General features: G+C 35.2%; 1 protein-coding gene across 1 annotated transcript in view; it reads left to right on the forward strand.

Moving 5' to 3' along the window:
• Positions 1-2,970: 2,970 nt before the first annotated feature.
• EYA4 (EYA transcriptional coactivator and phosphatase 4) overlaps positions 2,971-16,795 on the forward strand; it is a 306,395-nt gene continuing 292,570 nt past the window's right edge. Inside the window, exon 1 of the mRNA XM_035707881.2 lies at positions 2,971-3,234. The gene's annotated coding sequence lies outside the window, so the exon portion shown is untranslated. The remainder of the gene's footprint in view (positions 3,235-16,795) is intronic.

Below are 16,795 nucleotides of genomic sequence, written 5' to 3' on the forward strand. Positions count from 1 at the left end.
ATCTCTACTCCTGAATGCTCAGTTTTCTCATTAGATTTCAGTCGTAAAACACAAGTTCAAAAATAAAATTAAGAATTTCAAAATGGTGAAAATAGAATGTGGACCAACTGTGAGATCCTTTTGGGTGTGGAACCTTACAGATGGCATGCCCAGGAAACCAGTCCTATGCAGTGGCCATGCTATTTATCCCTCCCACCTGACCCTCCGACCTCCCGACCCCCCAACCTCCTGACCCCCTGGGTAGCTTCACTGCTACTGGCACCTACTAGGCCGTCTCCTCAGAATTAGCAATAAAATCCTGCCTTCCCTTTTCTTCTTCATTTCCATGGTTCTCTCCTTTTATTATTTTTATTTTTTAATTTCTATTCTTCACCTCAGAAGCAGGCTCTTCTCATACTGGTTGGCAATCTTAGTCCATCTCTACCTGCAAAAAAAAAAAATGGATTAGAGTGGTTTGAGAGAAAGATCCCCACTCTAACAGACATTCTTCAGGGGATATTTTAGAAATATCAAGTCTAGAATGTTGAAGGTGAAGGGTATGTTATGATGTTTTTGGAGCATATTCTGTGTTAGAAATCACTGTTATAAATACAGGTAGTGAGGAACCACAGAAGACTTAAACTAGGAAAGAAAATGTTAAAAAAATAGAAAATGTTTCATTTTAGAAGTCTTTCTGGCATACTGCATAGTCTTAAATTTGGGGAATCTGGACTAAGTCATGGGGACTAGTTAAAAGGAAGCCATTGTAAAATGACAGTTGCCCAAGACTCTAGTTTTGAATGACACTATGATTCTTTGATTTTACTGACATGTAAGGGATAGAAGAGTCAAGAATTAATTAGTCAAAGCTTCAGGACAAGGTGAAACTTTCCGTCAACTAGAAGCCACTGAGGGCAGAAAGGGGACAGAAGGCAGGTAACTCTTTCAAGAACTTGAGAGAAGAGAATGTTTGGGCCAATGGGCTTGATCTTCACAAAGTCAGCTGGCAGCTAGGGCCCTTCATGAAGTTACAGAAGCATGGGGGTGGCATTAGAGTTTGTTGTACTGAAAAATACTGGGAATCCCTTAGAAGTTTCCCAAGGCCAGACCCCTCTGCCCCACTTCCAGGATGAGTTGTACAATGCTTTCCTGCTTTCGAATTTTTCCATAATGGTTCAATCTACAGATGGGAGAAAGTAGGACGAGAAAGCCATTATAATTCTCTGTAAAATCTGCACAAATTCCTAGGTTCTTTCAAGCCTACTTTCCTGCCCAGACAACTGAATCAACTGAATTTTTTGTTCCATCCTTATTAGCACAGAAAGGAATCCTATTAGTTGGCAGAAGCTGTTCCATGTAAGTTCTGACCTTACCCGAGTATTTTTGGTACAGTTTTGAATGTTGTTTTTTGGCTTGGGCCTATCTTCATACAATGGTACAGGGAATTCAGGGGGATTTTCTGGGGATAGTTAACCTGTAGTCAGCTGGTGAAATTGCTTCTTATTTGAATTAAAGCCACATGTGGAAGACTGAGGGTATTGCTGGGCTCTTGTGCATACGTTAGGATTTTAAGAAAGTTTAGGTAGTTTGTCTTAAATAACAATGTCAGGGTAAAAGGAAACAAAACTGTGAATGCTTAATGTTTTATTTTATGTCACTTTTTCTTACTGTCAGCATACTGTAAAAATTGCTAGAGAAATATCATATGCCTGCTACCTCATTTGGAAATTCCCATGTGGCAACTCCAAGTTAACATTTGGAAACAAATAAATACAAATAAATCAAGCTTTGAAAGGTAATGTGTCTTTAAATTCTACTTTTAAATGTGTAAGTACGTCTAAGTCTCTCCCCTATAAGTTGAGACTTAAAAACACTTTAAGAAGTTATATTAAGGAGGTAATATAATTAGAAAGACCCAGAACATTCTTTCCTCTAGAGGTAGATATTCTCAAATCTAGAAATAAAATTAAAACACTAGCAAAATAAAATTTTATTTTGTTATTGTCCATTCCATAGAATAAGAAATGAAATGTATGTACTTTTGCAAAGGTTTTCTCAAACTGTGCCCCCAAAGTATGTCAACTCCAGATTGATGTTAGAAATTGAATAGTAGGGCAGCCCGGGTGGCTCAGTGGTTTAGCACCGCCTTCAGACCAGGGCCTGCTCCTGGGGCCCTGGGATCAAGTCCCACATGGGACTCCCTGCATGGAGCCTGCTTCTCCCTCTGCCTGTGTCTCTGCCTCTCTCTCTCCCTGTGTCTCTCATGAATGAATAAATAATTTTTTTTTTTAAAAAAAGAAACTGAATAGTAGTTATAATTATTCCAGAGTCAATGCTACTCAAATATTTCAAAAGTCTTTTCAAAATTGCTTTACAAAAGTAATTTTAAGATACAATTTTGACTATACTATATTTAAATTGTTATATTTTTTTACATATATGTACAGGTATTTGGCAAGTCATACAACTATCAAATAAAAGTAGAGTAGTGGATCTCTTTTGTACCACATAGACATCAGTAGCTTGTGACACTACACTTTGTTGATTATAATTGTACTTTGTCAGACATTTTTGAAAATGTCTTATTGTTTTATATCATCAGCACAGACCCTAGCAAACTACCCTACAAATCTTTAAAGACTGCTAAGCTGATAGGCATTCGCTGACCCCGTCTCTATAAGAATCAGGAGGTCTGATTGACAAGAAAAACTGCCTCTCTCTCTCCTGGCTGTCGCTCTTGCTCTCATTTTCTCTCTCTGTGTCTTTAATGAAGCAGCTGCCCTTCTGAATTTGATCTCATATGGTCCTGTTTGAGGAAAGAAAGGGAAGAAATGAAAATCAGTTCTCACTAATTAGAGGAAAATTGTATGTAAATAATTGAAAGGTCTTTTCATTCTTATGGCTGACATTTCTACCAAGGCCTTAATTGACTGTTGGGTCTAAAGGGTTACATGCTTTTTTTAAGTGACATGTGCTCCTGGCCAAGTACTCGCTGGGACATGCTGAGAGTAGTTTTAGATCACCAGCAGCTCTTGCTATTTTAGTCCGTGTCACTGCTGGAAGTTGTAATTAATTTGGATAATACTAAAAATCATAATTATGACAGTCTGGTATTTTATAAGAATAACTTACATTCAGTCTTGCCAAGAAAGTTATGGAACGTTTAGCAGAAGGGAAAAAAAATCTATACAGTGACAACGAATATCGCACATAGAAGCAGACCACAGAAGCCTTGATAAGACTTAGCTTGTCCTTGTAAGTAATTTGTGGAATATTCCATGCTTGCTAATTAACTGTTCTGTGTTTAAATTGTATTTTCTATCAGTAGTAATGTGTGTTGTATTTGTTTTTGTTTCTAATTCTAAAAGTTCATTCATGGACATTATTTATAGCCAAAGCCAATTTTAAATTATTCTTATACATAGAAATGCTATGTGTGCCCACAGAACACAGAGTTTCATTTTTTCCCTCAATTAATACTATGAATAAAAAGCCCCCCAAACCTGGCATATTGTTAGATCCCTCTCTCTTGCTCCTGATTTCTTCTTCTTCTAATTCAGTTTTACTTGTAACAGCTAAATTTTCTAACAGGTTTTCTAATTCTTCAAACTAGAAAAAGAGAAAATATGTAAAGAAAAGTTTTGAGGAATTAATAGTGAATGTCTAAGATGCTGAAGTAAGATCTTTTTCTGATTTGTTGTGTCATTTGAATTAAGAACACTGAAAAAATATTTTGCACGTATAAACAAGGTTTTTACAAGCCCTGAAAATTACTCAAGAATTATACTTTTAGTATGTGTCTCTATTGGGTGGTTAACAGATCTTGTAATAAATTATGTTTTAGAAGAATATTTATTTGGAGTCATTGCAGTTATATATGCATGATTAAAGGAGGTGGAATGTAATTTATATGCCGAAGTTTTGTATTTAATATTGATTGTAGTCTGTATCAGCTGTTTGATTTTTGATAAATTATTTTCTTTAAAATTCAGATTCATCCTTAAAATGAGGATAGGAAAAATATTAACCTGATCTACAGAGTTGTAATGAGGACCAAAGAGCACAGGGATATTAAAGTGTACATTTACAGTTTGTATAAACCATTAGTCAAGAATGAGGATTCTAGTCCATAAATGCTTCTTGCTTAATAGTGTTAAGGGGAGAAATGACTAAATAAAAGGAAAAATATATAAGCGAATCCATCTTTTTGTCCTTGCTGAGTTTTCATTGTTATTTTTTTATACTTATTTTAGAAAACTTGGTAAGCAGCAATACTACTTTATTATGACTTTAATGACTAAGCAGCAGTTGTGAGGAGGTAAGGAATGCTGGACTTAAGGACTGTATTCTGTTTTTTCCTATTGCTAACTGGGTAAAGTCAGATAGGAGTCTTTGTACCGCCCCATAGTAACTCTGGTGGTCCATCTACAAAATGGAGCAATAAGTGTGGAAAATATGATCACCCACATAAACTTCTCCTGGCTCTCTTGAACCACAGATGGGCACACTCTTCCAAGGGGTCAGGACTCATCTGCAATGAATACTGGCAGGGGCATGAGTGTCCTGCGTCCTGCTCTCCTCCCTGGTCCCTGATGCTTTTTCTGTTTTCTGTTTGTTCGTTTTTTCTCATTGGATAAACTTTTTTTTTTTTTTGTCCTTTGAGAGAAATTATTTATGGTTTCTTGTTCCATTATTTTTTTTTATGGTAATGTGAGTAGTTTTGTACTCCTAGAAAGTTAGGAAGAGCATTGTACCAGTATACTGTGTATCATAATAGGCTCCAAATGAGAGGGAAATTTGCATTTGTTCTATGGATTAATGTAAAAGTATTTTTGGGGAATCTGATGTTTCTTTCTCCAAAGTGAATTTATATATAGTATTAACTTCAGTTTTAAGAGATACTGCACATACCTGAAAGTACATGTTTTTACTTACATCACTTTTGACTCTTGTTTTTTTTTTTTTTTTTTTTTAAGATTTATTTATTTATTCACGAGAGACACAGAGAGAGAAAGAGGCAGAGACACAGGCAGAGGGAGAAGCAGGCCCCTTGCAGGGAGCCCAATGTGGGACTTGATCCCAGATCCCAGAATCACACCCTGACCAAAGGCAGACATTCAACTGCTGCGCCAACCAGGCTTTCCTGATTCTCCTTTAAAAACTGGTAAAACCCTCTAAATCAAAACTTGATATATTTTAGTGGTAATATGTTATCCTAAAACATGCCTTTGAATCAATGCTTCTCCAGAATACCTTCCAGATTATAAGCACCCCACAACTAAAGGGAAAAAAATAAAAAAAAAACCAAGAAATTAAAATGCTGTGGATTTAGGTTTTTGGTTGACATTGTAGTTCTTACTCCCCCAAACTTTTATTTTTTTCTAAATACTTTAGATTTATAATATGATTTGGGATGGGTTGCCTAGATATTAACTAGATATTAATTTTGGTCTACTTTGTTTTTGAGGCTTGTCCCATAAATATGTCTTAAACAGTCTCAAATAAAATATTTTGAAAGCACACTATCATTAAAAATATATCAGCTAAATTGTTCAAAATTTCCCTTATTTAAAAGTATAATTCATGCTTCTAAGTTCAATATTTCTCTCTATGTTCCATTTTTATTTCCCTCAGATCACACTGCTTTGTGTTTCCTTCTCTCAAGCATACCTACAATAAAGCCATCTGTTGTCCAAGGGGTCATTCCTACATGAATCATGCTCTGTCAAAATTTTGAGGTTATAAATGTTCAGCTAATTGAGCAGTCTGACTAGCTGAATACTTGTAAGTGCTTTATAATATCTTTCAACACTTCAAAACCCTGGCCCATTTAAAACTCCAGAATCCCAGAGCAAAGGGGACAAGTCATTCACATGGATTCTTGCTGATAAAACTGAAACATGTTTATGAATGTCTCAGAACTTGGAATAAAATAAATGTATTTCTACTTTTAAATATTTATGTTTGAGCTCTATTTTATGACAAATCAAGCTGCTGGGAAGTGAAAACTTATTCAACTAGGCAATTATTTTGAGTACTCTGTATTAAACAACTAACTGAACTTGTTTTTCTCACCAAGCTGATGTTTTGGTATCATGGATGCTTACAGTTCCTAAGAAAGAAGTCACTCTCTCTTTCCCTGCATCTTCCAATTACTTTCTTTTCCTTTAAGAGACTGCATAGTGGTGAGATAACTGAAAATGAATGCATAAATGAACACTTGTATAATTACAGCTAGCTCAATCCACTCAGCTGACGTTCTAAGATTTCTGGGGGACTCGTATTTTCATGGTCTCTTCCGGCCTCAAGTGCCAGAGTTCAGGGATTCCAAATCTCACTCCTACATCTCTTCCATCCTTACTGCTCTACATGATTTCAAACATGGAACTCAGCCCTGTTCCTTGATTACCTCCAAAAAAAGCATTTCTAACAAAAAGTATCTGTCTGTGTCCCTGACTTTACTGAAAGTTTGGCAAGACTAGAATAGTTTACTTGGCAATCATACAAGATTTTCAATATTGGTGATTTCTCTACTTAAAAATATGTTGGCCTGCCGCTCTATATCACATGGACTAAACACCTTCTTCTCCCTTTTAGGATAATTTCACTTTCCCTAACCAACCCCAAACTCAGCTCTATGTTTCCCAGTCACATATGAGGACTCACTAAGTGTGCTTCTAAAGCTCTGCTTCAGGTGCTACCCATTCTCTGTCCTTGGCCAGTCTCTGGACAAGGAAGTGAGATATAGAGAAAAGTTTTACTCTACTCTCTGAAGAAATATTCATGCCCAAATCACACACACACACACTCACACACGAGAGTGCATACCACTCCCCACATTCCCATTCCACAGAAGGCAGAATTATCTATAGTCAGTTCCAGTTTTAAGCAAAAATTCCCCTCAAATACATTGATATTAATATTTAAAAGCTCTTAGTTGTTGTAGATATATATTTCAGTGGAAACTTTTAACTTGTTCACCAAACTGGCCCTTGCCTGTCCCCCAGACTTTATTCCACACTAGGCTACACAGGCCTTCTTGCTGTTCTACACAGGGCAAGATCATTCCTTCTACATGACTTTCGTACCTTTCTATCTGTGTGCCTCTCAGCAGAAATGGTTTATTCTCATAAGATATGCCTTTGCCCAAATTTTTCCCTTTTAGAAGTGACCATTCAATCCATAGCAACACCTCCCTTGGCCAAGTCATATTACCCAATAGTCTCCATAAAAATCACTGTCTTGTTTCTTTAAAAGAAATTAATCACACTCGGGAATTATCTTGATTTTGTATTTATGTATTCTCAATTCTCTATCCACGAGGACAGGATCCTTTTCTATATTGTTTACTGCTGCATCTCCAGGATCCAGAAATCTGGGCAATACTCAGTAAAAGCTTCATATATTTTCAAAAATGAATACTTATATCCATTCTTAAAAAATGAAAAAATAAAATTTGCTTAATAACTTTAAAAAGTATGACTTCAACATACTTCAAAAGACATCATATTATTTATCCTGTAGTAGCTAATATTAACTGAGTAATGATTGTAACTATTGTAATAATGAGGACTTCCTGATGCTAAGTTGATGGTAACACCACCATTTACTGTGCTCATATTTAGAATGTAAATGTTCAAATGAAATAGTATTAGCCTGGGAATGAAAACAGCCTCATTAAAGATTAGCATCATGGAATTCTAACCCAATCCTCTCATTTAATATTGTGTCAACTGAGACACAGAAAAAACTATCTTGCCTAATATATATTTTTAAAGATTTTATTTATTTATTCATGGGAGACACAGAGAGAGAGAGAGAGAGACAGAGACAGAGACGGAGAGACAGAGAGAGAGGCAGAGACACAGGCAGAGAGAGAAGCAGGCTCCACACAGGGAGCCCGACATGGGACTTGATCTCGGGACTCCAGGATCACTCCCTGGGCCGAAGGTGGGTGCCAAACTGCTGAGCCACCTAGGGATCCCCTATTTTGTCTAATATTAATGGCAAATTTAAGTCTGGAATTCAGGTTTCTTGAATCTCAAATAACTAATTTTTCCCCCTAAACCATGTTCCCAGTCCTAATCTAAGAGTAATCTTCATGTTTCCTTTATACAAAGGACGTGAAATTGGATAATTTCTGAGCATTTGCTGTTCAATCACTCGTTTTCTTCCTTCCCCTCTGCTCATCAATTATCCACAACTCGACTGGAAGCAATTGCCTTCAATTCCCACTCATTGTCAAGCTCCTACTCACTGATACCCTGAGTCCCTAACCACTCTCTATGTCTATTACTCAGGGGTAGTTGTGTCATCTGACTGGTCGCTGCTGATTCACAACACAGCAGAATTTACAACTACTGCATCTATGCAAGTTGACAAGTAGGGATGGTTGACCATTTGCATGTGCTTCTCTGGAGCACTTTCTGAGTATCAAAGAATAAGGCATAGCCAATCAAATACAATGTAGTAAGGTAAATTATGACACAATGAAGTTAAAGTTGCATTTATTATAGACCAAAGTTAAAATTAAAGTACCATTGTTAGGACTTTTTTGCTAACAAATGTATGATTTAGAATTAAATTGCCAAAAAAAAAAATAATTAAATTGCTTACAATTTAGGGGGTTGTCCTAGGTGTTTCTTCTTTTCTTAGTGGTAATATTTTGTGCTTTCAAGTAAGACAGATTACCCACAAATATATGTATAAGAATATTACAGACTAGAGAAAAATCTTATTCTCAGATGTAAAAGCCCCTAGATGAATCAAGTTTAGTCTACCCTAAATAGATTGCTATCCAATTTATTTTAATACCTCACTAAAAATTATAAAATCTACCAGATAGTTCAAAGTTTTGTGTAGTCTAGTGAAAATTGTTTTTAGAAGGAAACTGGATTAAAGTACATTTTCTGAACAACTATGTGAATTCAGAACCTTTAGTTCTTTTTGTGATTTAAGATTTTCAAATACACTAAATAATTTGTCATTTCTTTAATGTGTTACCCTTGTGCCTGAAGAGGAGTCCTCTAACACTGGTTATACAAATGTAAGGAAAAGAGATAATGATATCTCTTATACATAGACATATTCCCTTACCTTGTTCCTCAATTACTCTCTATAGTATCTGGAGCATTTGGCTAAATCTGCATTGATCTAACCACAGGAAAACAATAAAAAGGTGTAAACAGCATGTGGTAGAATAGGATAAAATTTGGGGGCAAGAAATCTGAGATAAATTTCAGATGAAAACGGAACGATTGAGATTTTTATGTTTATATTATATAATAGTGTTGATCTGGGATCTGTGGACACTCCTGGAACATTCAGGAGGGTTCATACATCTCCAGAATTTTAATGCAAAATTGTGAGTGCGTGTTTTTTGGAAGGCGAGCAATAATCCACAGTTTTCATCATATTTGCAATGGAGGTCTGTGAGCCAAAAAGGCTAAGAGCATAATATTGTTTTAACACATTATCATAGAACAAGCACTATAATGATGGCAAACAATGATTTAATATTAAATTAGCATCTCTCCTCTTCCCATCTCCAGTTGTATTTGACATTTTTTATTCCCCAACTTGGAAATTAATTTCTAGGTTAGGATTGTAAAGCTGAAGTAGATGAGAATAATTTAGTGAAGACTTAGGGAAGAAGGCTTAGGATAGGAAAAAGGTAAGGACCTAAGATTTAGTAGAAAAGAAAACAAAAAGATGATTTGACTAAATGGTAAAAGAATAATGATTTCTATAGGTAGAAAAAATTAATATAATGATAGGAAGCAACTGTTCCTCATCCTCTATTAGTTGTTGTCTTCATTGGTAATGACAGCCAATGTTTATTGATAACTTACCATATGCATTAGATAGTGTTTAAGCATATCTTTTTTTATATCAAGTTCTTACAACAAATCGAAAGGCCATTTTCCCCTTCATTTTCAAACAAGGAAACTATACTCATCCTGGAAGATCAGGAAGGAATTTCAAGAAGAGATGACATTTAACACTGGATTTCCAAAGATCAGTGTGTACATTTTGGGAGTAATGTAGAGTTCAGAATGGAAAGGATTGAGTAGAAGATTGGCAAAGGAACAGAGGAGGAAGAGTAACAGCAAGGTTAGATTTTACTTAGATATGAGAAGACAATTCTTTTGAAAGAGATCTGAACATAGGAAGAGATTAATAAGGAAGGCTTTGATATTTTGTTTTGTAGAGGCCTTCAATAAAAGAGAGTTACATTGAATCAGGATGAGGCTGTACATAAAGGCTGGGGAATGGACACCACATTTTGTGGTGGATTTTTTCCAAGATTCTTCCAGCTTTGGTTCTTCAAAAGCTAAGACTTACATATCCCTAAGCAAAACAAATATTCAGAATTTAGAAATAGAGCAAGAATGGTAGACCATCTTAAGAAACCTCTTTCCATTGTTTTTTAAGAGATTTTTTTAAAAGAAGATTTTATTTATTTATTTGACAGAGAGAGAGAGAGAGAGCACACAAGTAGGTAGAGCAGCAGGCAGAGGGAAAGGGAGAAGTTGGCTCCTTGCTGAGCAGAGAGCTTGATTTGGGGCTCAATCCAAGGACCCTGGGATCATGACCTGAACTGAAGGCAATCTCTTAACTGACTGAACCACCCAGGTTCCCCTGTTTTATAAGAGATCTTATCAATGTTTCCAGGACAAGGAGAGTGTGTTGGCCATCTAAGGGGTGGGTATGGTGATACCGAGTCCCTTAAAACAGCAACAATCACCTTTAAAATATGAAATAAGCTCATGGGTAGATCTGAGAACTTATTAAAAATATATGCAAAGAACCAAGAAATTGTAAGCACAGACTTGAATAGATATTCAATAGATATTCGTTCACCAATATTCACAGCAGCATTATTCACAATAGCTAAAAGGTAAAAGTATCTCAAGCATCCACTTATGGATGGCTGAATAAAGTGTCCATTGATAGTATATGCATACAATGGGACATTATTCAAGCTTTAAAAGGAAGAAAATTCCTATGCATGATACAACATGAGTGAACCATAAAGATATCATACTAAATCAAATAAACCAGTCATAAAAGGACCAATAGTATATGGTTCTCCTTATCTAAGGTATTTAGATTCATCAAATTCATAGAGAAAGAAAGTAGAATGTATTTCCTGGTACTGGCAGGGGTGAGTAAGGACTTATTTTTTAATGGGTACAGATATTTTTAATAGGAAGATAAAGATTTTGAAGATGGATGACGGCAATGGTTACACAACAATGTGAATGTACCTCCTGCCACTGAACTGTTTGCTTAAAATTATGAAAATGGTAAATTTTATATTTTGTATATTCTTTCCATTTATCTATCAAAGAGATCAGAGCTTATGTTAGTTTATTTGATATTTCTAAAGCATATTTTTGCTCCTAATTTTTAAATACATATATGCAATTAAATTCTATTCTGGAGAAGGCTAAGTTAAAGATTATGCATTTGTAGAACACAGTAATTAATAGATTTATGTATGTGAGATCAATATAAATGTTTTGCCCTAAATTCCTGTATGTTATATAGCTTAATTTAAGTATGCTTAAAATATTATATGGTTAATATTATGTATCTCTATTATTTATTGAGTACAGTCAACTTAGAATTTCATTATCCAAATTGAAAATGTTTGACATGGTTGATGACTAGTGGCTGATGTGGTAGGAAAATATTTTACCAGGAACTCTTGGCTAGTGGGAAATCCAATAAGATGTATTATCAACACTCTAAAATGGTAGTATAGTCATAGAGTATGCAGTCTAATAGATGGCTAACAATTTGACAAATATCATTTTTAAAAAATTAAATATACTGGAATGTCTCTATAATGTTTTCCAGGGATCTGGGATTTTTTTCAGTGTTACATGATCCTCTTTGGGCCCCTAGCCAGCCCTTTAAAAAATGAACATTAGCTGCAGGAAAATGTTAAATGAAGGCATATTGTGATGAATTTCACTGTCTAGTATTTATTTTAAGGGTTTAACCTAATATACAACAGAGTGAAACTTTGCTTTCTCATACATAATGTATTAAAAAAATTTAGTCCCTTAGAAAACATTACCAACGAGTTACAGTGAATAATAAATCCATATATATATACTTAGAGGTAGGATTTTTTTCAGTACAGTTTATTTTTTCATAGCTGTCTTGAATGGATATTTTAAACTTAAATTGGTTCCATTTCTCCTAAAATAAAGCATCCTTAGAGGAGAAATTTTAAGAGAACAGATGAAATTTCATTACCATGCATGTGGTCACACCTTGTCAGAAGTTGAGTCCTAAATTTCACTGTGATATTGATATTTGCACACATTTAAAGTGACATTATTTGGCAAAAGAACAAGCATCTAGCTTGAGTTAGTGGTGCACATGGTGATGACTAACCACGTACTACAAGGTTAAAACAATTTTTAAAATCACTTGTTAATGTGATAAGACTAGGATCATGTTTTTCCTAGCCTCATTTTCAGTTGGCTTTTTTTGTCCAGCCCAGCCAATAGGTGAATAAAGGTTTGCAATTGACATATACATTCTTTACTCAAATGAAAAGGACACAACGGGGAGGGGGGGCACTCCTTGGTGGCTCAGTTGGTTAAGCATCTTCCTTCCGTTCAGGTCATGATTCCAGGGTCCTGGAATCAAGTCCCATGTTGGGCTACCTGCTCAGCAAGAAGCCTGCTTCTCTCCCTTCCCCTGCTTGTGCTCTCTCACACTCGCTCTCTATCAAATACATAAATAAAATATTTTTAAAAATTCAAAACAGAAAAAGACACAAGGGCAAGATATTAACTAGAAAAGATTAATTGTTTCACACCTTTGTTGACATTGATTCCTTATTTTAAAATTGAATAGTGCTTTTGGCATAATTGTACCTACTTTGACTCTAACCCAAGGATTCCACTTACATTGATGGACTAATGGAGGTGATCTTGTTGGAAAAATATATTTCTGGAAGAATTCTGTTTTAGAGAATAATTTATTGCATATAATTATCTTAGAATTTCTCTCCCTTTTTCCTTTCACTCTTCCTCCTGCAAGCCATCATGCAACCAAAAAAAAAAAAAAATCTGTTAAATTGAGTAAATTCCTCTAAATTCTTAGACTTTACCTTCCTTACTATCTTTACACTCCAGTGGTGTTCTTCACAATTAATAAGACTTTTTAAAAAAGATTTTATTTTATTGTTTATTCATGAGAGACAGAGAGAGAGAGAGAGGCAGAGACACAGGCAGAGGGAGGAGCAGGCTCCATGCAGGGAGCCTGATGTGGGACTCGATCCTAGGACTCCAGGATCATGCCCTGGGTCAAAGGCAGGCACTAAACTGCCGAGCCACGCAGGGATCCCTTAATAAGACTTTTGGATATGGAACTTAATAGATATTTATTTAACAGGTTCTATTTTGATTTTTCTCAATAAAAGAAATTATTTTCTTATTTTTTTATGGATTGATATTGTCAATAACTCTTAATAATTATTTAAGACATTTTTAGTTTTGTTTAATCACTTGAAGAATCAAAGCCTGCCATGGTTATTAGTCACTGTGACTATATATTATATTCACTTGTGTGTTCTATTCACCTCATTTTCCTTCTACTCTTTCTTGTTTCCTCCCACCCTCCTAATGCAGAGAAAACTCTGAAATCTTCATCACTGCTCTGCCCCACAGGAGCTGTTCTCTGCTCCATGTGGAATTTAAGCCATGTCCAAGGAAGCAATGGAACCCCCATGCTTACTTACTTAGCCCCACCCAACTGAGTAACTGCCTCAATAAAGGGAACCTGCCCCTCAAATTTCACCTTCTTCTACACCTCTGAAGTCAGGCAATTGTCTCCTCAGCTACACCAAATTATACTTCTACTTGGGCTCTAATTTTATGTACTCAAGTTCAGAAAAGATAAGGCTCATTTCAGGCTTTTCAATTCTCTCGATAGTGACAGTTGTTGACTGTCAGTTGTTGACCTACCTGAGGCTTCCAAAGTATCTATCACAAATTTCATCCATGTTTATGTTGATTAATAGCAGGAGGACAATTCTCTTAGCAGTTACTGTATCACAATCAGAATTGGAAATCCTATAGAATTCTTTAAAAAGTAGTTTTTAAAGTAGTTTTTAGATAAAATTCATGTCATAAAAGTCTATCCTTTAAAGTGTATATTTCAGAGGTTTTTGTTATATTCACAAACTTTTGCAACCATAACCACTACAGAATTTCAAAGCATTTTCAACACCCATCCCCCAAAAAAACTTCATATACATAAGCAGTCACTGACCATTATTCTGTCCCTTTCGCTCCTGGAAACCACTAATATTCTATTTTTTGTCTCCATAGATTTGCCTCTTCTAGACTTTTCACTTAAATGTATGCATGCATTTATCTGAAACCATGCAACATGTAGTTCTTTGTGACTGGCCTCTTTCATTTAGCATAATGCTGTCAAGTTTCAACTGTGTCACAGCATTTATTGGTATTTTATTACTTCTTATTGTTAAATAATATTTCGTTGTATGGATATTACATTATTTATCTGTTAGTTGATGGTCATTTGGGCTATTTCCACTTTTTGACTATCATGAATAATGCTGCTGTCAACATTCATGTAGATGTTTTGAATGGATATATGTTTTCATTTCTCTCAGGTACCTACCTAGGAGGAGCATTGCTTGATCAAACAGCACTGCTTAGTTTAACTTTTTAAGAAATTACCAGACTGTTTTCTGAAGAAGCTACACCACTTTATATTCCCACCACAGTATCAGGGTTCCAATTTCTCCACATGCCTGTCAACTCTTGTTACTGTCTTTTTGATTATAGCCATATGATTGAATGCGAAGTGGTATTTCACTGTGGCTTTGATTTGCATTTTCCTGATGGCTAATGAAGTTTGAGCATCTTTTTGTGTGTTCATTGGATTTTTGTATATCTTCTTTGGAGACCTATCTACTCAGATCTTTTGCCTATTTTTAGGTGGGTTATCTTGTTATGGAGTTTGGGTATTTGTGTATTCTAGATATACAGGTGTATAATTTGCAAATTTTCTTCCATTCTGTATGTAGTCTTGTCACTTTGTTGATGGTATCATTTGTACCACGAAAGTTTTAAATTTGATGATGTCCAGTTTATCTTTAATTGGTGCTGTTGTTATTCAAGCTTTTGGCATCATACATAAGAAACCACTGACAAATTCATGGTCACAAAGATTTCTACCTCTTTTCTTCTAAGAGTTTGTAGTTTTACAAAACTTACATTTGGATCTTTAATCAATTTTGAGTTAATTTTTGTTTATGGTACAAGTTAGGCATATAATATTGTTCTTTCGCATGGGGCTTCTAGTTTTCCCAGCAACTTGTTGAAAAGACTACTCATCCTCCATTGAAATGTCTTGGCACCCTTGTTGAAAATCATCCAGCCAAAATGTGAGGGTCTATTTCTGAACTCTCAATTCTATTCCTTTGGTCTTTATGTCTATATTTATGCCAATACCACACTATCTTGGTTATTGTAGCTTAACAGTAAGTTTTCCAACCAGTAACTGTGTGCCCTCCAAATTTGATCTTTCTCAAGATTATTTGGGCTATTCCGGGTCAAATAATTTTCATATGAATTTTAGCATCAGTTTGTCAATTCCTCAACAACAAACAGCAGCAATTTTCATAGGGATTATGTTGAATCTGCATATCAGCTAATGGACTATTGAAATCTTAATGTTGTCTTTTAATCTGTGAATATGCTGTCTTTCAATTTATTTAGGTCTTCAGTTTTTTTCAACAGTTAGTTTTCAGTGTATACATTTTATGCTTTTTTTGATTAAGCTTACATCTAAGTATTTTATTTTTTATTCTATTGTAAACTGAAGTGTTTTCTTAATTATTTTTTGGTTTGCTCATTTCTACTGTATAGAAATAGAATTGGTTTTGTATATTGGTCTTGTATCCTAAAATCTTGCTTAAATTGATTATTCTGATAGTTTTCAGTGAAATCTTTAGGAATTTCTATGTATAATATCATGTCATCTTCAAATAGACATAGTTTTACTCCTTTTCTAATCTGAAGGCCTTTTATTTCATTTTTTCCCTAATTGCCGTGGCCAGAACCTTGACAACATTGAATAGTAGTAGCATCTTAAAGTTTCCCTATCTCCAGCCCTGCCTCCAGCCCCAGAAAAACTAATCTCTATATTACATTCAGTAAATACGGAATTTATTCAGTAAATATTGAGTGTGCACCATGTACAAGGCACCCTTCTGGGGGTTCTTCTATCCTTGTGTTCATTATAAGCAGTTCTCTTTATAAAACATAAATCTAATTATGACATTCTTCATTTAAAAGTTTTAGTGATGGGGCCTCATTATTATTAGAGAAAGAAGTAACTTCTTACCAGGGCTTATAAGATCCTGCCTTTCCTGGCACAAGTATAAACCTCTAAACTTCTTGTCCTGCCTCTTCCTTCCTGAAACTCTTACCTAGGCAAACAGAATTTATATTAGTTTTTCAAAAGCTCACTATGGTTCATCCTCATTCTTTGTGGATTCTGTATTTGTGAATTCACCTACTGGCTAACATCTATTTGTAACGCCAAAATCAATACTCACAGTGTTTTTGCAGTGATTTGCAGACATGCATGTGTGAAAAGCAGCAAAGAATTTGAGTCACCAGAAGTGCACATTCCCAGTTGAGGTTTGAACAATTGTTCTTTTCATGATCTATCTTTTTTTTTTTTTTAATTTTTATTTATTTATGATAGTCACACAGAGAGAGAGAGAGAGGCAGAGGTGCACACAGGCAGAGGG

This window comes from Canis lupus, chromosome 1, assembly GCF_003254725.2.
Source record: "Canis lupus dingo isolate Sandy chromosome 1, ASM325472v2, whole genome shotgun sequence".
NCBI lineage: Eukaryota > Metazoa > Chordata > Mammalia > Carnivora > Canidae > Canis > Canis lupus.